A 20,812-nucleotide genomic window follows, 5' to 3' on the forward strand; every position below is an offset into this window, starting at 1 on the left:
CGGAACACGGGGTAGCTAGCGCTATCAATCGACTTCCCCTTAAAACCAGTCCCGGCCCCGATGGCATCAGCGCCAAACTACTTAAATTAACCTGTCAACATTCAGCTAACTTGCTTGCATTCATTTTCCAGCAATCCCTTGACACTGGTTGTATACCAGATGACTGGAAATTGGCTAATGTGGTACCCATCTTTAAGTCTGGTAACAGCAATCAGCCCAACAACTATAGGCCGATTTCACTCACGTCCATTTCATGTAAGTTACTAGAGCATATCATACACTCCCAGGTCATGCGTCACCTCAACCGTAACAATTTACTTCTTCACTCCCAACATGGTTTTCGAGAAAAATTATCATGTCAGACTCAACTTTTCGAGCTCGTGACAGACTTGCACACAGCTCTTCATATGTCCATCTGCATCGACGCGATTTTCATAGACTTTTCTAAGGCTTTTGATCGTGTTCCACATAACCGGCTAATGCTAAAAATACGTCACCTCAGCCTCGACCAGAAAACGACTGCATGGATACAAGAATTCCTAAACAACAGGTCTCAGTCAGTTAAACTTAACCACTACATATCTCATCCAACCCGTGTAACATCTGGTGTGCCCCAAGGCAGTGTGCTTGGACCGCTTCTCTTTTAGTATACATTAACGACATTGCATCTAACATAAGTTCATCAATCCGTCTTTTTGCGGACGATTGTATTGTATACAGGAAAATAACTTGCACAGATGACGTTGCAGAATTACAGGAAGATCTAACAAGGTTAAGGGAATGGTGCAACAATTGGCAGATGGAAATTAATGTCGAAAAAACCAAGCACTTAATGTTTACTAATATCACTCCTGCATGCTCTAGCTCTTATAAAATAAATGACTCGATAATTGAAAAAGTCACGTCATTTAAGTATCTGGGCGTAATACTCACTTCAGATCTAAGCTGGACTGCACACATAGAGTGTACTACTAATAAGGCTCTCAAGAAACTTGGCCTCCTTAAACGTCGCTTGCATTTTACTAATAGGGACACAAGACTGCGCGCTTACAATTCACTGATTCGGCCATCCCTAGAATACGCTTCAATCATATGGCATCCTCACCTAATTGGTCTTACTAACATGCTCGAAATGGTACAGAATAAAGCTGCTCGGTTCATCTCATCATCCTACTCACGTTACATAAGTGTTTCTTCACTAAAAGCAGACCTTAGCCTTACCACACTTGCCATGCGCAGGCGACATACGCGACTATCGTTCTTTCACTCACTTTATCACAGCAACTCATCCTTCGCCCAGTCTCATATCTTTCCAGCCCCTCATACTTCAACCCGCCTCGATCATGCGCACAAGGTAGCCCCCATTTTTGCCAGGACCAAGAAGTTTCGAAATTCGCCACTATCATTATGCATAATCGAGTGGAATTCTCTTCCACCTAACATTGCCGAAATAACAGATCCTTCCATATTTAACTCGATGCTTCAGGGCTATTTGCATAGTGAATAGTATGGCTGACCTATGTTTGATTGCCCTCGTTTCGTCTGCTGTTCTTGCTCCAGATACATATTCAGTGTTCTTCGATGTAATTTCTATAGGTCTTTTCATCATTATTAAAAATTGTACTAACGAATGTGTATGCGAGTAATGTTGGTGAACGTATCTGACTTGATGCTCTGATTCGATGTACTCGCTGTTTGTTTCCTTTTTATTGTTTTCTTTTTGGTATTTTGTTTTCTGTTTATGTTGTTTGAAATGTATGTATTCACTTAAATCCCCCCCTATGTAATGCCCAATTGGGCCTTTAGGGTATTGAAATAAAAAAAAAAAAAAATGGAGCTGAATTTGGCCGCCATTCTAACCGATTCCCTGAACTCCAGACGTCCTCCATGAGAAGCTGTCGTCCGACATTTCCAACAATGTCACGAAAGGTCCCGCCATGGTGGTCTAGTGGTTATGGCGCTCGACTACTGTCCCGAAGGTCGCGGGATCGAATCCCGGCCGCGGCGGCTGCATTTTCGATGGAGGCGAAAATGAGGCCCGTGTACTTAGGTTTAGGTGCACGTTAAAGAACCCCAGGTAGTCGAAATTTCCGGAGCCCTCCACTACGGCGTCCCTCATAACCAAATCGTGCTTTTGGGACGTTAAACCCCAGATATTATTATTAGTGATGTCACGAAAGCTCACCTCAGCACATGCATGACTTCAAGACCATTCTGCTGATCTGTTCATTCTTCCCTCGGTGCGCAAGCTTCCTGATGGAGCAAGTTGTAAGTAGGGCGAGTTGGTTGTAGTTCATTTTTTATGAAACAGCGCCTAACTAAACGAAGAACGAGACAAGGAGTGCATAGGACATGCGCTGAACTCACAACTAACGTTTATTTGAACAAACACTTAGAATATATCTGCATGAACGTACCACGTGGTAGGCAAAACAGAGGAAAATGGAACGAACTTTGGCGGTAACAACAACCTAATTGAAGCCTAGATATGCTATCTCTTTGTCAGGCAGTGCCAGTGAGGGTTGACAAATGTAATCTTTACCCCTCCTTGCGATATGGAATGTTTCAACCACCTCGCGCGTGCTGTCTGATCCCTGTGTGTGAAAACAATCTCGGTGTCGGCAAAGCTTGCGCAGCAACCAAATTCTCGGCAGTGCTTTGTCAAGTGCGAGTGTGCATCATTTCCTATATTTCGCCGGTGCTCACGAAGACGGGTGTTGACACACCACCCGGTTTGGCCTATGTAGGTAGCACCACACATAAGGGCAATCTGATACACAATCCATTTTCGGCAAGGGACGTATTTAACCATGTGTTTTTCCCATCGCAGTAACCGGTGCCTACTTGCCGTTTCCACCTTTTTCTGTAAGACTGGATTAAAGATGTCCTTGAGGCTTTCAAACAAGCAGCGTTTTGTTTGAAACCCGAACCTTAACACATTAACACTGGAAGGACATGGAAATCCAGTTCCTGCATTTAAAACTCATGTTGCGGGCAGACCACGCTTGCTGGAGGTACGCACCTAGGTTAATCGAAACCTTGTTGGGCCACGATTCCGGTCATTCAAAAAATGTAAAGAAAGCCATTGTGGTCAACTGACTCCGTTCCGATCTTCCACAGCATGCAAAAAAGCTTCTCGTCCCATGTCGAGAGACTTGAGGCAGCGGGTTACCCGCCATCGGTTGTCTCTGAGGCATGCAAAAAGCTGTCCAGGGAGCTAAAAGCCGATACTGGTGCAAGGTTGCGCGACAAGGAGAAAAAAGAACAGTTGTCATTCCTTATGTATACATGGCTTGTCTCCTGGGCTAAAGCATGTAGCCGGTAAGTATGGTGTGGATGTGGTTTTGACCGTCCCCAACAAACTCTGAAAACTCTGCCCAGCAGCACAGAGAAAGGTGGCAGCAGCAGGTAGGCACCGGGTACTGGGATGTGAAATTAAGCACATGGTTAAATATGTCCCTTGCCAAAAAGGGGTCATGTATCGGATTCCTTTTACGTAGGGTACCACCTGCACAGGTCAAACCGGGCGGTGTGTGCACACGCGTCTTCGCGAGCACAGGGGCACACTCGCACTTGACAAAGCACTGCCGAGAATGTGGTTGCTGCGCAAGCTTTGCCGACACCGAGATTGTACTCACACGCAGTTATCAGACGACACGCGAGGTGGTCGAATCATTCCATATCGCAAGGAGATGTAAAGATTGTATTAGTCAACCCTCATTGGCATTGTCTGACAAAGAGACAGCATATGTAAGCTTCAATCAGATTGCTGTTACCGCGAAAGTCCGTTCTATTTTATTCTATTTCGCCTACCGCGTGGTAAGTTCATGTACACACACACACACACACACACACACACACACACACACACACACATATATATATATATATATATATATATATATATATATATATATATATATATAGTAATTGCTTGTTCAAATAAACTTCAGTTTCGAGTTTCTTTTATCGTCCTTCGTTTAGTTACGCACTGATTCGTGCTGGCTAACACCGCGCAACTGATCTCAGCCTGCCGCTGGAAAGTTCCCTGTTCCCTGCTTAGATGGAGGACGTTGTTGAGCTCTGGAAGTACTTAACGTTTTGAGGGCGGACTCTAACAAGATCCGTTAGATCATGAAGGTTTCATATAGAACACGGTGCGTTTCAAACGCTTCTTTTCAAAAACCCACGTAGCGTCGTCGAAGTCACTGACCTTTGTAAGGAGTTGTGACGTACTGCGCCGGCAGCGTCTTCACACCCGACGTTTTCCGCACAGGACGCCTCGATCTCGAGCTTAGCCTGAGTTGTCGACTTTTACTGCCTATGTTGGCTGCCGAAGCTACATATCTGTCATGACGCGTTGCCCGCTGGGATGCTCGGTTTGCAGGACTTGGACCTGCGCGTTGCGTATCGCTCTGGCCGTCAACACACCAACGCGGATTCTCTCTTTCGGTATCCCGAGTCAAGTGACACGGCGGCCTCTTTGCTATACTATAGCTCTTTGTTATCGCCACCAGCGCTGTTGTCACAACTGCGAAGCAGCGCGCAAATCCCTGGATTGCAGCTATAGTCAGCCATCTTTCCGAGTCGCAAACACCACGCCCTGTACGTGCTGCCCGGTGTACGCTAATACGCTTATCTTTTTACGAAGCAGTGTAGACTGCTTTATCGTATAATCGTATCGTATTTTTTAACGGTCGCAAGGGATTGCCGGTAGTCCCTTGCCACCTCCGAACAGATGTGCGATGTGCTACGCGTTTCCTTTTGACCTTACACTACGCCAAAAGTCTGAGACACCCTTTTGGAGACTTGATGTGTATTTTGAGACCCCCTCAAGCAGGGGCGTAGCCAAAGGGGGGGGGGGTGTTCAAACCCCCCCCGAAATTTTTCAGTTTTGCTTGCGTATATAGGCACGCACACATACAAACGCACGCACGAACATACATAAAGTATGGTTGAACCCCCCCCCCCCCCCCGAAAAAAATTTCTGGCTACGCCCCTGCCCTCAAGTGTTCGTGCCACGACTCCACTTGTGCACTTCTATTGGCGTGACACGCAATTTTTTTTCCAAAGCGCATACTTTCATGTTCGCTGTCCATGTTTTCCCTTCTTTGCAGCCATTTATATGCCCTGCGCGACAATATCTCGACTACATATAGGCACCTAACAGAACGGACAGCCGCGCTAGTTGGTCGTGATTCATAACGAATTGAATTGTACAGCGCAGAATACAAGAAAGACGAAGAAGCACACACGGTCAGCGCTGACTCTCAATTTAAGGTTTATTGCATACGATACAGGCGTAAACATGTACCCGCATGCGCAAAGGAGATTTATTGCGAGCAAGAGAAAAGAACACGAGAGTGCTAGACAGACACAGGGACACGAACAAACGACTCATCCTAGAGACGCACCATATTAACAAAGATGGAGCGAAGTGTATCAGCCAGCCCTCCATCTCCTTAAGCGATAAAGAAATCGAATTCCTGAATGTCAGGCACAGGCGGTAAGTAGCTTGTAGTACCTCTCGTGTTCTTTTCTTTTGCTCGTGAGCAATCTCCTTTGCGCATGCGGGTACATGTTTACGCCTGTATCGTATGCAATAAACCTTCAGTTGAAAGTCAGCGCTGTCCGTGTGTATTTATTTGTCTTTCATCTTGTATTCTGCGCTGTATCATTCAATTCGTTAAAAATGCATAGGCACCGACCCTAGCTTACCGGCCTCTTTCTGCATACCTGCTGGTAACCGCAGGGTTATTATCTCTGTTGACCATCTTACGCGTTGCGCGCAAACGGCAACCTTAAGAGCGGCCACAGCCCGCGACGTTGCGCTATTCCCGCAGAATAATGGCACGATCGAGCGATTAAATCGCACATTGGTGGCATGCTGTGCATGCGCGTTACTCAGACCACGACAAATGTATAGGACGTTGCTGCAACTTTCGTAACCGGTGCACCGTTCCTCAGGCGATGACGAGATTTCCGCCGTTTTCGCTTACTTCTCCGATTCTTCCCCACCGGCCATCTCGTCAGAAAACATGGGCCCCAGTCTGAAGCATCCAGGTACGCTGAGGAAAGCGGCCAGCTCACCCATCGCCCCTTTACGAGTGTATACAAAAGATTGTTGGAACCAAAAATCTCGAACGACCCGCATGCTCATTTTGCCTGTCCCTTGCACCAATCGCGGCCCCTCCTCTTGAAACTTTTTGCCAAGCACCAGGGTCCCCATAGCATGTTATGCAGCATGTAGTCACCTCCTCTGAATGACTGCTTCGAGTGGCACTCGCCATCTGCTGAACTCAAACCGAATTACTATTTCATTTCCTCCCTCAACCTCATCGTCGCCCCCGAAACTTCGTCATCCCCCAAACTTCGTCACCCCCGAAACGTCATCGTACAAAAAGAAAATAAGTGGCGAAAAACCAGCTATATAAGCACAGAGCCGTTAGGAGAAGAGGGGATCGGGGCACGTGGCACGAGATATCCGCGCATCATTAGCGATGTTCACCTTGGTGTCGGTATTTCAAGAGATAAGCACTTTAAAGCTACTCTTTTTTTCGTCATGTTATTAAATGCGAAGCATTTCTTAGCGAACTTCTGCGAGTTTGAGCGTATCTATCTATCTATCTATCTATCTATCTATCTATCTATCTATCTATCTATCTATCTATCTATCTATCTATCTATCTATCTATCTATCTATCTATCTATCTATCTATCTATCTATCTATCTATCTATCTAGCCGCCTACGACTTTGTGCTCTCCTGGCCGTTTCGTTAATCGGATGTATACCAACGTTGGTATGGAATAACATGACCGTATTACGAACATAAATGACAGGTCATAACATGAAAATCCTGACATGCATGTCATGAACATCATGATTTACATTCCACGGCCTTGGGGCTCTTGCGGCCATTCCGTTAATTTCATGTATACCAAAACTGGTATGACGTGACAAGAATTCATGGCGAACATAATGACAGGTCCTAACGCGCAAATCATGACACGCATGTCATGTGCGACATGATTTACATGACATGGTCTCGAGGCGCTCGCGGCCGTTTAAATGAATGGATATATACAAAAACTGGTATGACGAGACATTTCGACATGACAAACATAACTGACACGTGGTAACATGAAAATCATGACATGCGTGTCATGCACGTCATGATTTACATGCCACGCTCATGACGCACTCGCGGCCGTTTCGCTAAGTTGATATACACCAAAATTGGTATTGCGCGATGCGACTGTATGAAGAACATGAATAACAGGTGGTAACATGAAAACCATGATATGCATGTCATGTATGTCATGATTTACATGCCACACTCATGGTGCATTGGCGGCCGTTTCGCGGGCTTGATATACACCTAAATTGGTATTGCACTTCGCGACAGTATGACGAACGTAAATTAGAGGTGGTAACATGAAAACCATGACATGCATGTCATGTATGTCATGATTTACATGCCACGCTCATGCTGCATTCGCGGCCGTTTCGCAGGCTTGATATACACCAAAATTGGTATTGCGCGACGAGACTGTATGAGAAACGTAAATTAGAGGTGGTAACATGAAAATCATGACAGGCGTGTCATACACGACATAATTTACATGCCACGCTTATGACGCACTCGCGGCCGTTTCGCTAGGTTGATATGCACCAAAATTGGTATTGCGCAATGTGACTGTATGGAGAACATGAATAACAGGTGGTAACATGAAAAGCATGATATGCATGTCACGTATGTCATGATTTACATGCCACACTCATGGTGCATTCGCGTCCGTTTCGCGGGCTTGATATACACCAAAATTGGTATTGCACGACGCGACTGTATGACGAACGTAAATTAGAGGTGGTAACATGAAAATCATGACATGCGTGTCATGTAGAACATGATTTACATGGCACGCTCATGGTGCGCTCGCGGACGTTTCACTAGCTTGATATACGCTAAAATTGGTATTGCACGACGTGCCTGTATGACGAACGTAAATGAGAGGTGGTAACATGAAAATCGTGACAAGCAAGTCATGTGCGACATGATTTACATGCCACGCTCATGAAGCGCTCGCGGCCGTTTCGCTCGCTTGATATACACCAAAATTGGTATTGCGCAACGTGACTATATGACAAACGTATATGACAGGTGGTAACTTGAAAATTATGATATGCATATCATTTACGGCATGATTTACATGCCACGCTCATTGTCCAATCGCGGCCGTTTCGCTAGCTTGATATAGACCAAAATTGGCATTGCGTGACGCGAATGTATGATGAACATAAACGACAGGTGGTGTCATAAAAACCATGACATGCATGTCATGTATGGCATGATTTACATGCCACGCTGATGGTAGACTCACGGCCATTTCGCTCGTTTGATATACACCAAAACTGGTATTGTGCGATGTGACTGTATGACGAACATAAATGACAGGTCCTAACATGCGAATTATGTTATGCATGTCATGTACGGTATGATTTACATGACACTGTTGTGGTGCACTTCCTGCCGTTTAGATAACTCGATATATACCAAAATTGCTATGGCATGACAGGAGTGCGTGATGAACATAAATGACCGGTCGTGCAGTGTATACACCAGAATATACGTTTCATTGGCATGGTGTATATCACATTGTGCATGCACGCGTGCATGGCAAACATGCGATATATGTTGAACTAGATGCCATGGCATGAATGATTTCATTTGGCTCGAAAATAAACAAAGCGATGTATGCAGCTCTTTGCTGGCTGCTTCGCATTACATCGATTCCCACAGTGCGTGGGACCTGCCGAATTTTTTTAACGATGTGATGTGCGAATAGTGTCCAGCTCGATGCTGTTTCTCCTTGATGATCGGCAGCGACAAACCATATCTTCATCTTAAGAAAAAAAAAAACGTTATTGCAGATTGCAGAGATCAAGCTTTTTTTTTCATTTATATATCTTCAATTTGCATGACGCAGTCGAACGTGACGAGAGGGAAAACGCAACAGCGAGACCATATGGAGCGCTCAAAGCGCGTGTTGCTAAAATATTCCGGGATCTTAGTAACGGGTCTCCGCATCTCTAAGTCACTTGCCAACCGGAGCGGAAATCGAAGAAGTGGCTGTTGGAGTTGCGACAGCACACGCGTCTTGGCAGCCACGATGCACTGACACTCGGTCGGCTGCGGCGGCCGGATGCTCGTGAGTTTCGCTTAGTGCATGGGATCTGCATGATTATTTTTGTTACCGGTGTGCTACAGTTCCTATACCTGGTGTGGATAGCGTTGCGTCGGTGACGGTGCTAGGATCTGGCGTGAAGACTACGGCGTCAGGTGATGCCAGCCTGTGTCTGTTACGTCGGCATCGGCGCTGCGACGAATGTGTAGGCCACAGCTATATACGCATACACATGAAGCCGCGATAGTGGCACTGTACTTCCGCGCATGCGCCAGCATCTATCTATCTATCTATCTATCTATCTATCTATCTATCTATCTATCTATCTATCTATCTATCTATCTATCTATCTATCTATCTATCTATCTATCTATCTATCTATCTATCTATCTATCTATCTATCTATCTATCTATCTATCTATCTATCTATCTATCTATCTATCTATCTATCTATCTAGCTATCTATCTATCTATCTATCTATCTATCTATCTATCCCTATATCTATCTATCTATCTATCTATCTATCTACTCTATCTATCTATCTATCTATCTATCTATCTATCTATCTACTATCTATCTATCTATCTATCTATCTATCTATCTATCATCTATCTACTATCTACTATCTATCTATCTATCTATCTATCTATCTATCTAAGAAGGAAAGAAGGGGAATTTTTTCTAGGGGCTTGTTTCTTTGTTAGACCACAACCAAATGAATCCAATAGACATCTAGGCCAAGGAAAGCATAGTGCTCTGTTCGATTAATTGACACAACACACACACCACCACACACACACACACACACAATATTATATAATATATTTATATATATATAATATATTATATATATATATATATATATATATATATATATTATTATATAGTCCGTTATCTTGTATTCCACATACATTCCATATCTTCTGCTTCTTTGTCGTGTTCCTTCTGTACATGCTTGGCTGTGCAGTATACTGAGTAGTGGTCTGTGGTAGCTTATGCATGGTTGTCGCACAGCACCACCCGTTAGCCGTTGTTGAGCGTTCACACAGTGGGCTTCAACTGCGCAATGTACCCTTGTGCTGGCAATGGTGTTAATACTGGGCCGCAGGTCGACACGGTATGGTAGTATATAGTAGACTTCTGCTTTACGTTCCCCCGAGTCGGCCTGGTAGTTCACTATACTTAGATTGTACTGTATCTCGATTGGACTATATCTGGATTGTTCACTGTATTTGGATGAGCCTACAACTCCCTCTTCCTTTTCCCATATCTCTTTATAGGTGGGAAGCATGCTTACCTCCGCCGCCGGTTGATCCGGTACAGCGCGCCGTCGGGATCGGCACACGCTTGCTTTGGCCACAGAATGAAGGACAGATTTTTCGGACCGGTTCGCCAAATAATGCTACTCATTAAAAATGTTCATAAATATTTGAAATTGAGGCACGATACACCAACTACATTCATTTGAAAACTTACAAAGGGATGTGTCGCACGCGCAGCCAACTTGAAAACGTCCTTTTTGTTTTCGGTATACAGGGTGTCTTAAGAAATGTCTCCAAAATCCGCAAAAAAATCAAGGAAAATGCGGTATTGGCTCGCTCCCTTCACAATTGCTTTTTCTGTTGCGGCAGGCATCTTAAGATAGTTAAATACGTCATTTCGGACAGTAATTAAGAAATTTAAATTGATTAACTTTTTAATTAGCGCAGTTTGGCGATTATGTCAAAGGGAAGAATTGAAGTTCTTCATGCGAAGAACCCATCGCAGCTTTGAAATATAGAAAAAGCAGCCTCTAGTAATTATTGTAGTGTAACGAAATTCAACCAAATTCAACGGCGAAACCGAAACCGAAGCACCGATGAGCGCAACACCCAGACGACCAGAATGACGTCACTGTTCAAGAGAACGATTACAGTGGTGTAGTTCTTCCGCGTTCGTTAACGTATGTGTGCCATTAGTGCTATAACTGCAAGCGCACCGCACAACGAAGTCGGATGATGGTTGCTATAACGACGCTCACTAATTCTGGGCATCTCAAAAGAATGTGGCAGTTGCGCTCTTCCGCGTTTCGGTTGCACCGCTGAATTTGGATGAATTTCATTACTTTGCAATTATTACTAGAGGCCGCTTTTTCGAAATATCAAAGCTGCAGTGGGTTCTTCGCATGAAGGACTTCAATTCTCCCATTTGACTTAACCGCTTAACTCCACTAATTAAAAAGGTAAATAATTTAACTTTTTAATTACTGTCCCAAATGATGTCTTTAGTCATATTAAGATGCCTGCGGCTACACAAGAAATAATTGTGAAGGCATCGAACAAATATCGCATTTCCCTGATTTTTTTAGGATTTTGGACACATTTCTTGAAGCAACCGGTATGTACGATGGACTCGGAGTGAGCGGGACCAGAACTTTCCTGGGGTTGCAGGTTCACTGCTGCCAGCCTGCCCTGACGTCCACGCTCAATCATCAATTAAGTCATATTAGATAGCGTTCTTAGGGTTAACCAGCAGTGCAAGAAGGGACATAAGTCCATTGAGTTTCAGATCATTGCACGTTCGCCATTTTGGTCAACACAGACGGGATGTCATCGCTTATGGCAGAAACTGCAAAGTGGCCCTGCAACACTTCTTTAGCATGGTCAGAAAACGCTGCCGATCGGTAGTCGAGGCTCTTGAGAACATCTGAGCCAAACATTATCGCGCAGAACGCGGCTCGTAATTTACAAGTAATGCTCGAGGTCAGCTGGAAATCGCTCGCTCTTCTCTCGACAAATGCCATAAACCCAAATGACCGCGCCATAAACCCAAAGTCTATGCCACTGGTTGAGTCTGCGGCCATTGGCGGTAACTGTGCATCGTGAGCTGCATAGTTACCGCGGCCGCCGCGGGATGCCGCCACGTGCCCGCGCTGCGGGGGAACTAAGGAAACGATGGAACATGTACTGATTGAATGTGGCGATATTCACCCAGGTATACGTGTGGGCACGAGTCTACAGGAAGCCTTGGGTTTTAGGGACAACAATGGAAAGCTGAACACGTCCGCGATAGAAATAAGTGAGAGACGGTTAGAGTATTGGTGGCAGAAAAGTAGAGATAAAGTACAAAAATAAATAATGGGGAAAAATAAGGTCATTCTGCCTTAAGAGGCAGAGAGATGGACCGTGAATTTGTAATTTTTTTGGTATAATAACATAGATATAATCAGTGTAGATAAGGTACTTATCCTCCTTATAAAGGTACTCCTTATAAAGGCCAACTTGAAACAAGGAAGTATTTTTTTTTTCTTTTTTTTTTCTTCGAGCCTGGTGGAGACACGTTATAAAGAGGACGCTCATAGCATCCATCCATCCATCCTTCGCTCGCGATCACACTGAACGTAAGCCGCGCGTTCGAAGAAAAAGGAAAATAGAAAAGAAAGTACGCAAGGTCATGACGTGCGCTGACGAACGGACGTATCTCATTCGCCCGTTGTCATCCTCCCTGCGTAGCTTTCAGCGCGCTCTCTGAAAGGAGAGAGAAAGCGCTTAAAGCGTGCAACAAATCCCGGTAACTCCGCTCGTACTTGACGGATTCTAAAAGTTTTTGCAGCAGTCGGTTCGTGTGCCAATAAACTCCTTTAATGAAGCCATTCGACGGTTACTTGGAAATGTGTTGCAGGGCCCCTTTAAGTATCTGGTAACTACGTATGTAAAGTTAGCAAGTGCATACTATATACTTAAAGGACAAGCTCGCGAAAGCGCCTCCGTCTATTGCTACGTTTCTGCAGGGATAAGTACTCAAGGTCTGCAGCGCATTGTATTGCTGTTCCAATTATCACGCTTCAGCGCTCCGTAGGGACGAATGCAGCCCGGGGAGCCAAAGACGGCAGCATTTCGGTCGTCCGTCTATCAAAGCGGCTGCCTTTCCACCGAACGCCTCGTTCGCGATCCCAGAATGCAACCGTACCTATTTGGCAGAAGTGACGTGGAGTGAACCGAGAAAACAGGGAGGGCGCCGTGGGCCTACATAATAGCAGCTTGAGCGAGGTTGCATGGCGTATACACGCGCGCTAAAGGCTACAGCGTAGTTCGTATAGGAAATGCGGTCAGCTTGATCGCGGTCGTGCAAATGGAAGCCCATCACAAGGCGTCCATGCCCCCCGATGTAAGAGTCGGGGCGAGGGCGAATGACGCCGTCACAGGTGATTTGAACCGCTCTCCGAGCGCAAAATGGAGACGCGATGCCCGCCCCTTCTCTCCCCGTTTCTCCTTTCTCGCAGAAAGTACGGTCGATTTAGCCTGCTCCCTGCACCACAGCCTTCTCCGCTCCGGACGTTGTGTGTCTTTTTTAAAAATACCTTCACCTGGTGTACATGCGCGAGTGCTCGCGAGCAACCGAGTCTATATAATGTCCTCAACGCCACCTCCCACTATGAGCCCCAGCTATCAAAGTTTCCTCGCTCTGACAGTGCGTTCCCGCGTGCCGCTGCCGCTTTAATGCGAACGCTCCTTATCAAGTCCTCGGCGCGCATTTCGCTTTAGCTTGAAATTGTCCGTCACGAAGCGAGGGTGTGCTGTATACCAGAAATATTTTCAACACGAAGCGGATGCGATACGTGGGGAAAAGACGAAGGCTAGAGAGAGGGCGGACGCCTATTAAGGCGCGCCGCAAGACGAGACATAAGACCGGGACATCAAACTAGGTGATTTCTTGTAGAAGCTGAAATGCATGTACTAAAGCGGAGTAAATGTGGAAGTATGTTGAGGAGAGGGTGTGTGTCTGTACACACACACACACACACACACACACACACACACACACACACACACACACACACACACACACACATATATATATATATATATATATATATATATATATATATATATATATATATATATATACACACATGTTAGACACAATATTAATGAGAACTAACAGACAATAACGCCAAGGAAAGTATAGGGGGTCTTATCTGTAGTATTTAGAATATAAATGTGAAGAAAGTAAAGTGGACGAAAAGATGACTTGCCGCCGGCAGTATATATATATATATATATATATATATATATATATATATATATATATATATGCACACACACCACAACTACGACCCGTCAAACTTCTGATCCGCGGATTCACGCTGGATGCATACGAGGACGCCAACCAGAGCACGAATATGCGTTCGTTAAATGCTCCACTGGTGTTTATTTCCCAAATATCGTGCCAGACGGAAGGCATACAAGTTCAAATTTGATGTCAAAAAAAAAAACAAGAAATAATGCGCATTCCGTCATCCACGCTGCTGCATGTGGGTGTGATGCACGATTTCAGGAGTCTAGTCATTCCCAGTATTTGGGGACATCTGTGCGTGGCGCCATCTCTCAGTGGCGGCAACGTCACCGTGCCGTAACCTAATAGAAAAATAGGCGCAAAAAATAATATCAAACGAAAACAAATAGAAAAACTAAATATACAAGCCCGCTTTTATACAGCAGAGATTCGCTGCAACATTCTGGAAAAATTACATTATCGCACTACAAAGCCCGTGGCCTGCCCGAATACTTTATTGAACAGGGCCGCATTGTAAAATATTAAATATTTTCGGAAACAACGTACTTTTTACCCCGCAACTGGAATTTTACTTGAATTTTCTAGTGGGTCTCTGTAACCCGCCGCGGTGATCTAGTGGTCGTGGTGCTCGACTGCTGACCCTGAAGGTCGCGGGATCGAATCCCGGCCGCGGCGGCCGCATTTTCGATGGAGGCGAAAATGCTTGAGGCCCGTGTACTTAGATTTAGGTGCACGTTAAAGAACTCCAGGTGGTCAAAATTTCCGGAGCCCTCCACTACGGCGTCTCTCATAATCATATCGTGGTTTTGGGACGCTAAATCCCAACAATTATTATTATTACAGTGGGTCTTTGTTGTATAGAACTGGGAGTAGATTTTGATGACTGGTTCTTTTCTTCAAATATGAATTCTTTTTTTCTTGCCAATTTCCCATTTGGTTACGGCAAAGGGCAGCTGCCGAGAATGATGCGCCACGTGCACATTTCCCAAATCCTGGTCATGAAGGTGAATCGACGTAAGAGCGATAACTCGGCTTGGTTGGCTTTGAAGGCACATTTTTCCCCCCGAAAATGTTTTTATCTCGTAACAACGGGTGTGCAGACCGCCGACTATAAGTATGGTAAATGCTGCTCCTTGAGCAGCATTTCGATGGAAAGAAGCATCGTTGGCGTAGCCAGGCGTGGGGGGTGGGACTGAGAGGGTCCAGCACCCCCCCCCCCCCCCGAAAAAGAAAATATTCTGGCTACGCCCCTGTGTAGCATAACCGCGCTGTCGCATCAGTGATCGCAAGCATGTGTTCACAACGTGTTGTTGGGGCACATTCAGGGTCATTATTTAGGAAAGGGATACGGGGGTAACGGCTTGATAACCTGTACCTCGACCTGACATTGAGTGAATATATTATTGATTTAAGGCAACTGATAGTTTTATAATGAATGAACTGCCATATTTTAAGATATATAGAAGCTGTATGTATACGTATACATAACTGGCCCATGCAACACAACTGAACAGCAGACAGCACGCGTTCTCGACTATATGACGTCCGACTATCTGCCAGTGCTGTAGTCGGTTGCTTGGTTAATGCGCTTACTAGGTTAGGGGGGGGGGGGGTGATTCTTAAAAGGAAGAAGGAAATGAAAATGAAAATTGGGTGTAGAGTGCACGATAACTGTCTCTCAAGTGAGGACACCTCAACCGATACACTCACGGGGGACTGGGGATTGAAGGGACAGTGAGAGTGAAAAGAGATGGTAAAAGAAGAATAACTAGGTTAGGGCAGCGCCAATAGAGGAGGCGCTGGTTAGGGGGAGAGCATGGCAATCTGGGCTGCGCAGTGCAGTTCGCGCAAAAGTATACTAACGAAAATGAATATGCGACCTATATATCATGCGGTATTGCGGGCACATGGAGTGCGAGTGTGTCCATGCCAAGGACGCCGCATCACATGTTGATCCGCACCACTTCTTTCGTCGAGCAGTGGTCGACCTGAGCAACGCGTGCAGAGCCAGAGTGTCGGGCCACGCGTCCGTGGCTCTCATGCAGGAGGGAATGCTCGCGGTAGGAGGGAGGTGTAGCGCGCACCACCACCGCGATAAGTCGCTTAATTTCGTTCTCACGCGCAAGCCCTCCAGCTAGCCATAAGCCGCATGCCGCGCGACCACCGGTCTCGGCCGGCCATGCGTCTTGCGGGGCTCGCCGAGCAACCGCTTCGCTGCAGGGCGTTGATGCATTCGCCCACCACCGCGCTAGAGCAGCGCGCGCGAATTTTCCCGAAATAGTGGCCGTGCGGGCCGCGTTAACTGACGATTGCGGGACCGATAATTAAGAGCTCGCACGCCACCGGGAGCGTTTGTTAATGCGGCGCCGGCTGTGCCGTCCCGCGCGCATGAGAGCCGCGCAAGATGAGGGCGCGCAGCAGCGATGGTCGGGCGGCCTAATAGCGTGATTATGCATAGCGGCCAGCCGGCACCGATACGGCGCGCCATGCAGGCTGGCGGATTTTCATGCCACCGCTGCGCGCACGAAGGACAGCGCCGTCGATTGAATTCTCGGCGTATACGTACACACACATGCGCGCTCCGCGATATCCGCGGCGGGCTTCGCCGAAAAGGTTGAAGGGCGCGCGCTGCCCGATTCCCTCCCGTTCGGTTGTGGCCGTCGCACTGGACGGCGCAGATTGCGGGCAACCGCACGCGCCCCCTCCCTCATTTGCACACTCTATTTCATTAAAATAGAGAAGAGCGCACGGCCAGGTTGAAATGCAAAACGCCTGCCTGATTTCGGTCGGCGGCCGTCAAAAAAAATCTCGCGCACTGGGTCCCGCATATTACTGGCGCATAACATTAGGAAGCACGAATCAATCAAGCGTGTACGTCCGCGACGGGAGAGATTAGTTTTAAGGCGTGGGTTCCCGCTCGCTCCACATTTAAGTACATACCCGACACCACGTCACTGCGTTTTCGGAGGTGCTTTTTGAACAATATGTCATGACAGGATACCTTTCTTTTTTACCGCAAGCATATGCACAAAACGATTCTCCTCTGTACTGCCGAATATGTACACATAGCACACTTCTAGCATCAGTGAGGTGATTAACAAAGAGCTCACAGTTATGAAGGCGGACGAGGGAAGACCAAATCCTCCTCTTCACACACACTCATAGGCCTTCTGCGTGGAGAAAGAAGGAAAGAACACATGCGTATAATTGAACGGTTCAGGGTACGCTCACTAGATCGCTGCTTCTTAAGAACTATGTCGGCGCTTTATAGCCGTCCAGCGTGTATTTTATTGTCTACTACAACATAAGAAGGCAGGAGAGGCCCCGCCCAGACGACCGAATCGCGGCAGCCGCTCATAGTCCCGCTCATTTATTTATTTATTTATTTTCAATACTGTCGACGCCAGTCATGGAGTCATTACAGAGGGCATATTGTACATTGTATTCATTCATATACGACCACACAATACATTTCCAAGGAAACATACGGGTTCACTTACACTGTTGGTAAACAAACGAAATATAAGGAACAATGAATTTTCTACACTGAAAAACAAGGCGACATTCGTACCAAAATTTGCTATACACTGTTATAAAAATATATAGGTATGTAGCGCATCTTTAATATCGGCACAACCATCACTATCTACAAGTGTGTCCGGCAAACCATTCCGCATTTTATTTGCGCAAGGAAAAAAGAAGAGACTGAAACGAGAGGCATCAATTTGAAACGCGCCAAATTTTTCGGTATGCATATCAGAGAGCAGGACAAATGGCGGTTACGGGGAGAGCATGGCAATGCTCTCTCTCCCCCCCCCCCCTAAAGAAGTGGTGCGGATCAACATGTGATGCGGCGTCCTTGGCATGGACACACTCGCACTCCATGTACTCGATCACGTTCTCTGTCGACAGGATCACCGGCCATCCAGCTAGTGACGTCAGTCTAGAGAGCACGCATACTGGTGCAGGATTGAGGTGATACGCCTTTGAGGTGGAAATGCCGCTGCCCTCTAATGTTGTACCCCCCAACTACAGTGCACGCACGCACGCACGCACGCACGCACGCACGCACGCACGCACGCACGCACGCGCACACACACACACACACACACACACACACACACACACACACACACACACACACACACACACACACACACACACCTCTGTGATTTTTTTCACACGTGTTCTTAACCAATCAATCAATCAATCAATCAATCAACCAATCAATCAATCAATCAATCAATCAATCAATCAATCAATCAATCAATCAATCAATCAATCACTTATTTAACGCGCCCGACACCAACCCTAAGGTCTCAGTGCTGGCGCGCAGCAGCACTGAGACCACGGGGATTTTCGTATTAATAATGATAATCCTTGAACTCTGGGTGAACTTCCCTTGTCTTGTTTTAGCACATTTCACCCTAAGTTCAATTGTATCAACAAGCCCAGCCTAACACCTTTCCTCAATAATAATAATAATAATAATAATAATAATAATAATAATAATAATAATAATAATAATAATAATAATAATAATAATAATATAATATGCTTACGCAGTAATACCAAGACAACAGGCCTGTAAAAGCCACGAGGAGGCTTGCATGACTAGGACCTGCACATCAGCCGACGACAAGGCGACCACATCAATAAACGTTGCGTTCGCAATTCCTCACGCAGTTTCACGTTTGCTTGCTGCGAGCTTTTAAGGAAAAGTAAGGTGGGGTGAAAAAAAAAGAACAAGAAGTCAACATGGATCAAGAGGGAATTTGGAATGCCACCCTTTCTTTTCTTTTTTTTTGCTCTCTATTAAAAAAAATGCTTCGATTTAGTAGCATTTGCCTCCCCCTGCCCCCCCCCCTTTTTTTTTAAAGAAAAAAAAATGGCGAAGCTTGCACTAAGCCGCTCAAGGCTTGAAACATCGGAACTGGACGGTCCTGAAGACTAATCTGGTTGCTTCTATGTTGTTTCTAGGCCTTAGCTAGGTGATATACAGGTTGTTTCTAGGTTGCTTCTAGGTTGTTGCTAATCTTTAGCTAGGTGATGCTAGGTTGTTTCTACGTTGATTCTTAGCGCATAGAGGTTCGAGTTAAACCACAGACGGTCACAGACACGACACGGTTGTCCAAACTTGAGAGACAGAAACTCGCGCTGCCAGAAACGAAGCACCTCTCATAGATCTACGGGCACGTCGTCGTTGGCGTAGGCCTTCCATCGCTTTGGGGTCTTGTCAGCCGCCGTTGCCTTTCCCGTTTCCTATAGTATTCTTTCGTTGTACGTAATCGTGGTCTTCGGCTCGCCGCCGTCGCTTCGCAGCCATTTTTTTCATTAAATGTGCCTTCTTCATTTTTAGTGGACCAGTGGTTAGTAGTGAGATTTACCCACTTTCTGTGGCACATACCCGTTAAGATAATGATAGTTTTCTGCGATCGGCTCGCAAGGAACGATTCGCTAAACAGTTTTGCTGGTAATAAGAAAAAAATACGCGAATAATAATCTAAGCGTTATTCATGGAAAGCATAAAAAACACACAGGGTCCCTTATGAATTCGCCTAGAGGTCTCGAAGGCGAAAGCCATCTTCTTTTTCGCCTGAGTCGATGTATTCATCCTCCCCGCAACCGGTCCGAAAGCTTTCTGCACTAGCTCCAGGATCGGAGGCATTGCAAGCCTTCCGTACCTCACATTGTTTTGCACTGCCTCCGTGATCGGCCCACGTACCTTCGACCAAGCGATCGATGTCACGTGATGACGTCATCACGTGACGTCATGATGACGTTATAGGGACACCATGACGAGATCACAAAATTTGGTGATCTGTGACTTCATGATGACATCGTATGGTGACGTCATCACGTGATGATCTTTTTCATCACTTGTGTTGACGCCGCCAACGTGGGACGCTGACGCCGACGGTCAATTTTCGCGTTTGATGAGGTATCTAAGGCTTTCGCCTCATTAAGTGAACGAATAAATGAAAAGAAAGATGTCTGAAAGACAGTTGTGTTCTCTTTTCCGTCCTCAGTCGTCATACAGGGAACTATATTTTTCTTCTAGTCAGTGTTGTAACGAGGGCGAAGAGGAAAGAAATAAAGCTTCGAAATGGCTGCATTTTTGCGATGCCTCTGCAGGAGGGTCACGATATAGAGGGTCACAGTGTGGCGAGCGTATCCACATCCACACTGCCTCGCTGCTCCGTAGGGGCGACCCGCCTTGGCAGACAATGGACGTCGACACACGAGCAGCACAGTCGTCTCTCTCTTGGCCGGCAACAATGGGAGAGTCTCGCGCCGACAGCAAAAAGATTGCACAGTATCGAAGGGGCATTGAATAGCGGGATTCGGTTGTTCTCTGCTCACCATATACGGAGAACAAGAGAGAGAGAGAGAGAGAGGGAGGGAGAGTGTGTGGGGGTGGAAAAAGAGTTATACTATGATCTGGCGAGTGTTGACGAATTGATGCACCGAGTTCGTATAGCGAACGAGAGATACGTAGGCCGAAACGGACATTGTACCACATATCACGCGTTGTTCTGAAGCGTTTACATTGTTGTATAAAGGAGTGA

General features: G+C 46.0%; 1 protein-coding gene across 1 annotated transcript in view; it reads right to left on the reverse strand.

The window, feature by feature from the left end:
* The window catches only part of LOC119397175 (glucose transporter type 1), a 106,893-nt gene extending 89,490 nt beyond the window's left edge, over positions 1 to 17,403 (reverse strand). The window contains exon 1 of the mRNA XM_037664615.2: positions 17,354 to 17,403. The gene's annotated coding sequence lies outside the window, so the exon portion shown is untranslated. The remainder of the gene's footprint in view (positions 1 to 17,353) is intronic.
* Between the last annotated feature and the right edge of the window lie 3,409 nt (positions 17,404 to 20,812).

Source organism: Rhipicephalus sanguineus, chromosome 1 (assembly GCF_013339695.2).
Source record: "Rhipicephalus sanguineus isolate Rsan-2018 chromosome 1, BIME_Rsan_1.4, whole genome shotgun sequence".
NCBI classification, from domain to species: domain Eukaryota; kingdom Metazoa; phylum Arthropoda; class Arachnida; order Ixodida; family Ixodidae; genus Rhipicephalus; species Rhipicephalus sanguineus.